This window comes from Urocitellus parryii, chromosome Y (assembly GCF_045843805.1).
Source record: "Urocitellus parryii isolate mUroPar1 chromosome Y, mUroPar1.hap1, whole genome shotgun sequence".
In the NCBI taxonomy this organism is placed as follows: Eukaryota; Metazoa; Chordata; class Mammalia; order Rodentia; family Sciuridae; genus Urocitellus; species Urocitellus parryii.
In genome coordinates, this window is record NC_135548.1 from 34,345,709 (window position 1) to 34,355,427 (window position 9,719).

The following is a 9,719-nucleotide window of genomic DNA, read 5'->3' on the forward strand; positions in this document are numbered from 1 at the left end:
TACATATGAGAAGGTGTGAGAGGGAAGGGAAGAAAAGAGAGAGAAATAAGTATCACAGTAGAATGGGTAGAGAGAGGTGATGGGAGGGAGGAGCTGGGAGGGGGGTGGATAGGGAGGGCAGCAGAATACAACTGACACTAAGATAGCTGTATGTATACATATGGATGTATAACCAATGTGATCCTGTGCCACAGTCCGGCTGCAGCAAAATAGCCGGGGGGTGACGAATAACTTGTGCATGTTGATACAGCAGGAATAGGAGCCCTTTATTGTAGGACAACAGAGCTATTTATACATTTTGCACAGCTTATCTTAATTAGCATAAACTAGATACATCAGTCAACTAATAAGGAATCTCCACACTTAATGGCTTGCTTTTGTTACTTCTCAAACCACTCCCTCTGGCATTTTGCCAGGCACCATCCAGACTTGTTTACGAACTCTAACATTCCCCTGGCAAAATACCAGGTGTTATTTTGACTTGTTTACAGACCTTAACAATCCTGCAATTTGTACACGTGGAAAAATGAGAATTCATACCCTATTTGAATCAAACGTATGATATGTCAACATCATTGTATTGTCTTGAGCAACTAATAAAAATGTTATTTTTTAAAACCCTGAGTTCTGTTTTTTTAATATTTATTTTTTAGTTGTATTTAGACACTCTATCTTTATTTTATTTATTTATCTTTATGTGGTGCTGAGGATCAAACCCAGTGCTTGCACATGCTAGGCAAGCACTCTACCAGTGGGCCACAACTCCAGCCCCCCCCAGTTTCTTCATAAAGAATGTCTTCCTCATCACCACCAAAGAAAGCCAAACTGTTAATAACAATATTGGAAGAAGGGAAAATGTAAAGACTAAGAAAATGATAGCTCTTAACCTGAAAAGGAACAGATTATCAAATTTGATAATAACTTGTAGCTATGAATGTGAACAAGTCCACCAAATGTTTGAGATTAAAAAAAAAAACAATCATTGAACTGATTCTCCAAATACTCCAACCTGATCAAAAATAATTCATAAAGTAAAATAAAACATTCACTAAAGTTGAAAAGAATATTAACATGTAGAATAGTAGTATATACAAGAAACATAAGACTCAATAGAAATACATTCAGAGCAAGTAAAGATTTGAACAAAAATCTTACAATGTTAAAATCTGAGGATTTGAAATGGTCTCAGAAAGCATGCCATGCAAATGACAAGTCTTCTATAATGTATGATGTTGTTTATGGCTCCAAAGGGGTTCTAAACACATTTTAAACCAATAAAATTCTTTTGATATGTACATTAATCCTTAAAGTAGCATTCTTCAAGGGACCTACTTTTCTATATTTAAAGCATCCATTCTCTATGTACAAACCTACAAATATCAGATGTCATATAAAGTCCAGCCTGTTGAGAGACACGTCCCAGTCAGAATGACACCTGGCATTTGCCAGAGGGAATGGATGAAAGGTGTTGCCAGTGAACCATTGAGATGATGATTTGAGTTAAGCTGTGTATAATTGCTGTGATGCTGGATTGATTGAATTGTATATTTGACCTTTACAGTTGGGCAATGGGGCGGCTCTTGCTGCCTCAGGCGCCTGCTACTTTGGAGTTCCCATGAGTTCTTGGGGGAGGGGTTCGGGGAGATTGGAAGGAGCCCAGTGGAGTGAGTGTGTTCCCGTGTGGTGTGTGCAGTGCCGGTGACAGTTGAGGAATAAAGCGTGGCTGTTTGAATCTACAAGGCTTTGTGGCGGCTCGGTTATTTGTGCCCAGCCAGACTGTGGCACCAGCGTCTTCCCAGCAGAATAAGGATATCCACAATCTGTCCCAGACTACTCTTTCTAGCTTCACTTTTCATAATCCCTACTCACACACTGTGCTTCAACTGATGCAATTAATCTTCAGATAGAACTGAACTTTTCCAGGTCCATGGCTTGCTATTTGCCTTTCCCTTTTCCTGCTAACCTCCCCCAACACCTTTGCTTTTCATATTCTACCAATATTCAAATTTGAGCCCACTAAGCTCATAGTAATCTCTCTGAAACTCAAGAGCATTTATTATCATTTAAAAACAAATCTCTACATGTAAATATCCTTTTATGGAACTTTTAGTGTTTAGTCAAAAGAGAAGAAAATAAGCACTTCAAAGTATTTACCATGTATTAGGCACTCTGTTAAACACTTTATATAATTAATCTCATTAATCCAGGATTATTATGTAATTATTTTCTTGCTTTCATTTAATTTTCCAAGTGTTTATGGTTCATTTCATCTCCAACCAGATTATAAATCCCCTACGAACATATATCTTCATTTATACATTCAATAGGAATTCATTAAATTCCTACTAATGTTGGGGTGCAGCGGAGCGTCAGAGGGAGAGACCGCACAAGAGACTCACTCCATGCAATCGCAGGGGGGAAGTTTATTAGGGATCCGTTCCAGCGCGCTGGGGCTCTGTGCTCACTCAAGAAGGGAGAGCAGCCCAGAGCCCAGAACGGAGGTCAGGTGGAGCTTAAGTACACTTTTTGGAGAGGGCGGGGAGGGGGGGGGCTTAGCATACATCAGAACAAATCATCATGAGGCGTGGGAAAATTGAACAACAATTCTGAAACATGATTAGTGCATACATTGGCGGGAACAGATTGGACAGGGGTGATTGGTGCTCCTAAGTGGGATACACATTCAAACTGATTGGTTCTGGGGCCTAGATGCTTACCTGCCAAGCTACCTAGAGCCCTTAGCTATTAAACAACCAGAAAGTCAGTGGAAATATTTACTGGGCAGTTCCAGCATTGTCCTAACAACTTTACAGAGATTACAGGTTCCGGGGATAGCAGAGGAATTGTAACAATAGACTTTTACAATTGTAACAATTGTCTTTTACTTTTTAGCCCAGGCCTTGTAATCTAGAAGCTTTACAATGCCCTAGTCTCTTACACTTTAACTCAGATTTTTGCAGCTTAGAATCAGCTTAGAAATTTTACCTTTACACTAAGTGCTTCCAACTTGGCTTATATTGAGGATACAAAACCAGAATTCTTGCACTTTATGTACTAGATTATATAGCTGTTATGCTCAGTAGATTCATAAACAAATACACTATTCTGTCCCCAAACATACTATCTTGCAATGTTGTAAATATTCAATGTTATTTGATCAAAAAGATAAAATTTTCATTGCACTAAATGAAGAAACTAAGACAAGAGTGTATAAAATATAAAAAAAATGAGTACTATAAGCTAAAAGCGTTTTTCCCACCTTTAAAGATTTGAAATTTTTTCAAATTCTTAGTTCTTTTGTTTACTATATAGGTGACCATAAAATGTGAATTACAGCTTCTTCTACTAATATAAAATAAGAAAAAAGTTTTAGAACATGAAAACCATAAATATTAAATATCCAGGAAAAAAATGATAAATAAAATCAGACTGAAAAAAAATTCTTTAAAAAAATTATAATGCCTAACCCCTTGAATGAAGACATTTAAGTCATTTTTTGTTTCATATATAGACAAAATCTTCGTTTCTATTTTCTCTGAAGAATATAAGCAACCAGTTGCCCCCTTCCACAGTAAAAAAATGCTATCCTTGGTGTATAAAGATATAATTGCTTTAATAATCTATATTAATAAAATAACTATAAAAATTTAAACATTAGGATTAATTCTGTTTGGGTTTCTTATTTTCCTACAGTCAAAGCAATAAATTAAAGTCTTTTATCTAATGATAAAGGTCAGAAAATTAGATGAGATTAATTGAGAAATTTATGTTTATGGAACACAAACTATATTGTGTGAAATATTAACAAGGATTAAGAGACTGAACTAGTAATTAGCAATCATCCCACATGCGAGGTGCAGGATGTATCATTCCCAGCTACTAAGAGGACTGAGGCAGAAAAACTCTTTCAGCCCAGGAGTTCTAGTCCAGCTGGGGCAATGTAGTAAAATCCCATTTTTAAATAATTATATAAATACAGATACCATCCTTTAAATTAATTGATATCATATGTGTGTATGTGTGTATATGTGTGTGTGCATCTATACATTTTGCAGTATACTGTATAGGACTTAACTATATATGTGGGAGTGACTAATAAACAATCTTTCATTATGATGATGAAACCCAGAAAAAAAAAAACTATCAATGCTGTACTTAAGAAAAATGGAAGGTGGTGATACAGATAAGCATGGGTTGTCATCTTCTAAATTATAGGAAAAAATATGACAAGTGCATAAATTATCTCACATTTGTTTTTATTTGATGTTATTAAATGTATAACTAGCCTTCTGATTCTGATCACAGGCTTTTTTCTTTATTTTTTAATACATTACGTATCACATTTTATAAGCAAATTTTCTAAAAGAATGTCTTAAAATTCAGTAAGATCCTGAGTTCAAAGCTAGCCTCAGCAACAGTGAGGCACTAAGGAACTCAGTGAGACCCTGTCTCTAAATAAAAATTCAAAATAGGGCTAGGGATGTGGCTCAGTGGCTCAGTGGCCCAGTGGCCCTGGGTTCAATCCCTGGTATCCACCATAGCTTCCCCCCCAATAAAAAAGAATGTCTTAAAATTCTCCTTCTGAAATAATCTATGTTGTTGTATACAAGGCTTAGAATATGACTTATGATGGCAGAATTTTCCAGGCCAACATACTAAAATTCTCGGATCAAGACAGTTGGACTGGGCTGGGGTTGTAGCTATGTGGTAGAGTGCTTGCCTAGCATGTGTGAGGCACTGATTTTGAAAATCAGCACTAAATTTTAAAAAAGACATTAGGACTCAGAAAAAGTTGGAGAAAGCAAAAATAAAAAAAAAAAACAAATTAGTGTGTGTGTGTGTGTGAGAGAGAGAAAGAGAGAGAGAGAGAGAGAGAGAGAGAGAGAGAGAGAGTTTTTTTTCTCTCAAAAGATCATATCTGGTATAATCAAAAGTTTAAGAAAGTAAGGAAAGTTGATTCCAGGAATTGGACTCGGGATGTGGCTCAAGCTATAACGTGCTCACCTGGCATGCACGGGGTGCTGGGTTCGATCCTCAGCACCACATAAAAATAAAATAAAGAAGTTGTGTCCACTGAAAAACTGAAAAAATAAAGATTAAAAAATTCTCTCTCTCTCTCTCTCTCTCTCTCTCTCTCTCTCTCTCTCTCTCTCTGCCCCCACCTCCGTCTTAAAAAAAAAAATCCCGGAATCATGTCCAACTGAGCTGCTCTCTCAGCCCCGAGAAACCTTTTGAGAGGCAGTGCAGGTATAGCCAATTAAACCTAGTTTAAATCCTTGCCATGTATTTAATAGATAAAAGCCTTGAGCTCACCTGTTATTTGCTATTTGTATTTATTTTCATAAAGTGGCCTATAATCTTTTTCCCAGTGCTTTCAAACTTAAAAGTTATTAAAACTACTACATTAATACTGTGTTTAATATTTTAGAACATACAATTACTTGATATTTTAAATATTGTCCGTCCTGTCACTGTTTTATGGATTCTGATTGAAACTTTCTATGATTTTTCATGTAATCATCCTTTATCTCTTATCTCTTCAGAAAGTACTTCTGCTAGATTTGAAGAGAAGATTTCAGGGATTGAACCCAGAACCTTAACATTCTAGGCAAGTGCTCTACTACTGAGCCACACACCCAGCCCTCTCTCTTCTTATCAAGTTCATTAAACTAGATAAATGTCTGCCAACTTAAATATAATTCCAGATATCTTTGCCCATCTATTAGATATAAACTGTATTTGTTTTTGCAAGAAACATTTGGAGAAAGCTTTAATACCTAAAATAAAACCAATACTATAAACTTTATTATTTTAGGTATGTGAGTTTAATTTTTAAATACAAATAACACATTCTACTGTAATTTTTTTTCCAAAGTCACTTTTGCCATTTTCGCAGACCAAATACCTAACATAAATTATACTGAAATATACTAACAAGAGGCAATGATAACATCTATCTTCTGCACTCTTACAAAGCAATTTCATATACCTATATTATGAATATGAATCTTTTCTGTTCTTCACAATAGTGATACAAAGTAGAAATCAAATTTCAAAAAAGTCAACTCAACATCTAGTCACTTTAAATCTTCCTTTGCCATTTAAAAATGGTAAATTATTTAACCTTGTTAGACTTTCATTTCCTTATTAGTAAAAATGGAATAATGCTCCCAAACTCACAATGTTACTGCAAAGATTAAACTAATTACTATAATGTATACAAAAGGATCTAGCACAGTTCGTTATTCAAAACATCTGTTTATATCCTACCTATGGGTTTGGGTCATGATCCTGAACACACAATCTGGAATGACATAATCCTAAATGCTGAAATCCTGAAAGACCAAAACTCCAAAAATATAATTCTGGAAAAAAACAGTTTAAAATTTTATTAAAACAGCAATTACATTTTCATAATGGGATTCAAGAAACACAAAACATGTCAGATTACTTCATTTTACAAATTATAATAGGCAATAATATATATTTTTTGCAAGAACACTCAAATATACTACAAACAACTGCACAGATAATGAATTATGAGCATACAAACTACTCAAATAGGTTAACAAGCTAAATGTACAAATGCATATCACTATAACTGGTAATTCTGTGTACCCAGAGTTAGAACAATGGTTGTATGAAATACAAAAATGAATAATCTAAGTTTCTTGATGAACTCAATCAAGACCCACAAGAGGTCATGACCTAAACAGTGGAGATTCTGATAGAGTTAATCTTTCATAAACACAGATGTACAAAAAAGAACACCTCTTCATTTACCAAGGAATTTTTTACATTTTTACACATTCCGTGCTCCCATACAGTCAATGTTGTGAAAATGCAAACAACAAATTAGAACTCAAAAAATTCTTTACACAATGTATACCTCCCGTATTAGAAATGATACTAGATGAAATACCCACCATAGCAAATTATTTAAAAATGCATTTCAATTTAAAAAAAAATATTATAAAGAAAATCTGACATGTGAAAAACAATGTATCACAAGAATAGAGAATTGGCAACTGCAAGAGGAGTCTATAAGATCTGACAATCTTTAATTATATTTTGAAGTCTTATATCATAATAATTAGCTTGTTTTTTCTTTTAGGGCACATGGTGTTCCTCAAAAAATCCATTCATGCTCATTTTCTAACTAGTACTGCTCTGTTTAAAAAATTCTTCTGCAATTCATTTATGCATGAAAGGAAGTCCCTATTAAATTGTCCCACCCAGTGTGCTATGCTTCTGGATCTTCTGATTCTAGTCCACTCAAGAATCTCTTACTAATCTCCACTGGAAATACCCTCACAGACACACCCAAAATAATGTTTCACTGGTTTTCCGATATTCATTCCATATATCATTATGCAGCTATCTCGTATACAACTGTAAAAGCACCAATCCCTTTCCTACCTATCATCAAATTTCTACTATTCTCATATAAATACCCCCCTACCCCCGTGTATCCACAATGGGAACTGTGGTTTTGAGAATTTCAACTTTTAGTATTTCGAAATTCAGAAAGTTAACTTTTGGGGATTGCCATTTGGGGGACTTTAGATGCTCAGAACTGGTATCAATTAACTTAAGGTAGGAGACCTAAAGATAAACCAAACTCCATTAACATACTAATAAAAATGATTATGCAACAGTATGTTTGAACTATTGAATAGGAAAATAATAATTTAACAAAAGGGGAATGTATTAATTTTTAGAAATAGAATGTATACTTGGAATACTCAGGAAATTAGAAAAATTTAAATACAATAATTTAACAAAATAGCAGGACATAAAACCAGTTCATATAACCAGCACTGTCCCTCTTATCTACAGTTTAGATGGTCACCTTCCAACAATAACAATGAAAGCAACATAAGGTAGCAAAATAGTTATTATAGTTCTCTATGCTAAATGCAGTCTGTTAAGTACCTCACTAACAGAACCTTGGAAAACTCAAGTTCAGGTATGATAGTCACGTATTTTGAGGCCTAAATTGTATAACAACTTATTTTTCAAAGCACTGATGTAGAATACAAGGGTGGGATTCTGCATGGAGAATATAAAGATTGACACAAATTACAAGAATTTTCCATGTATATTTGATACAATTCAAGCAAAGGAGATGCAATTAAACTGGAGGACATGAGGTTTGGGGTCACTGCACAGGCCCAATCCAAAACCAAATTTTTATCAGTGCATATTAATTATACAGAATAACAAGTTTCATTGTGGTATGTTTACACATGTATATTCATAATTGCCCTTTCTCACCCACTTTCCCTTCAATCCTTCCCCCCATGATGCCCTTTTTATTAATATTCTCCCTTCTACTTTATCTTTTTCCCTCTAGATCACACATGACAATACATGTGATATTTGTCTGAGTCTATCTTATTTCTTATACCATGTTTTTCTCCAGTTCTATCCATTTGCCTACAGATCACGATTTCATTTTTCTCTATAGTTGAATAATACTCCATTGTGTATATAGCCTCCATTTTCTTTATTCATTCGTAAACAGGCACCTAGGCTGATAGCACATAACAGTTAATGTGATATGTGCTGCAATAAACATAGGTATGCAGGTATCCTTCAGGTATATACCCAGGAGTAGTACAGTTAGATCATATGATATTTCTATTTTTAGGTTTTGAGGAAACTCCCCACTGGTTACCACAGTGGCTGTACTAGTTTACACTTCCATCAACAGTGTATAAGAGTTCCTCTTCTCACAGGTCCGTACCAGCATTTATTTTTTGTTTGTCTTTGTGTTTGTACTGGGGATTGGACACAGGGGCACTTTACCATTGAGCTGCATCCCCTATCCTTTTTATTTATTTTGAGACAGGTACTCAGTAAGTTGCTGAGGCTGGCCTCAAATTTGTGATCGTTCTGCCTTAGCCTCTCAAGTCACTGAGATTACAGGCATATGCTACAGTGTCCAGCTATTTTTTATATTCTTGATGCTAGCCATTCTGACTGGGGTAAGATGGAATCTTTTCTCTTTTTTTTTTTTAAGTTGTAGATAGACACAATATCTTTATTTATTTATTGTTGTGTGGTGCTGAACATTGAAGTGCCTCATATATGCTAGGCAAGTGTTCTACCACTGGACCACAACTGCAGTCTGGAGATGGAATCTTCTTCTTGTTGTTGTTTAAATATATATATATATATTTTTTAGTTGTAGGTGGACACAATACTTTTATTTTATTCTTGTGTGGTGCTGAGAATCGAACCCAAGGCCTAATGCATGCTAGGTGAGCACTCTACCACTGAACCACAACCCCAGCTCCAGCAAGATGAAACCTTAATGTAGCTTTGATTTGCATTTCCCTGACAGATATAGATGCACATTTTTCCATGTAATTATTGGACATCTGTACCACTTTTGAGAAGTGTCTGTTCATTTGCTGATCCATTGATTGGGCTATTTGTTTTTTAGGTGATAAGTTTTTTGAGTTCTTTATATATTTTGAGTTTTTTATATGGATATTAATCCTCTGTTGAAGGAGCTGGCAAAAATTTTCTTCCATTTTATTGGCTCTCTCTTCACTCTAATATCAAATTTTTGATTAATTTGACTTCCCAGGTTCTCTACAGTAGTACTTGGATATAGGTTATAAATATTCTAGTCACAAAAAGGGCAAAAGCCCCACAAATATTAAAATTAGTATTTAATCTCTTATAAGCTTAGTTAATAAGACTCAATT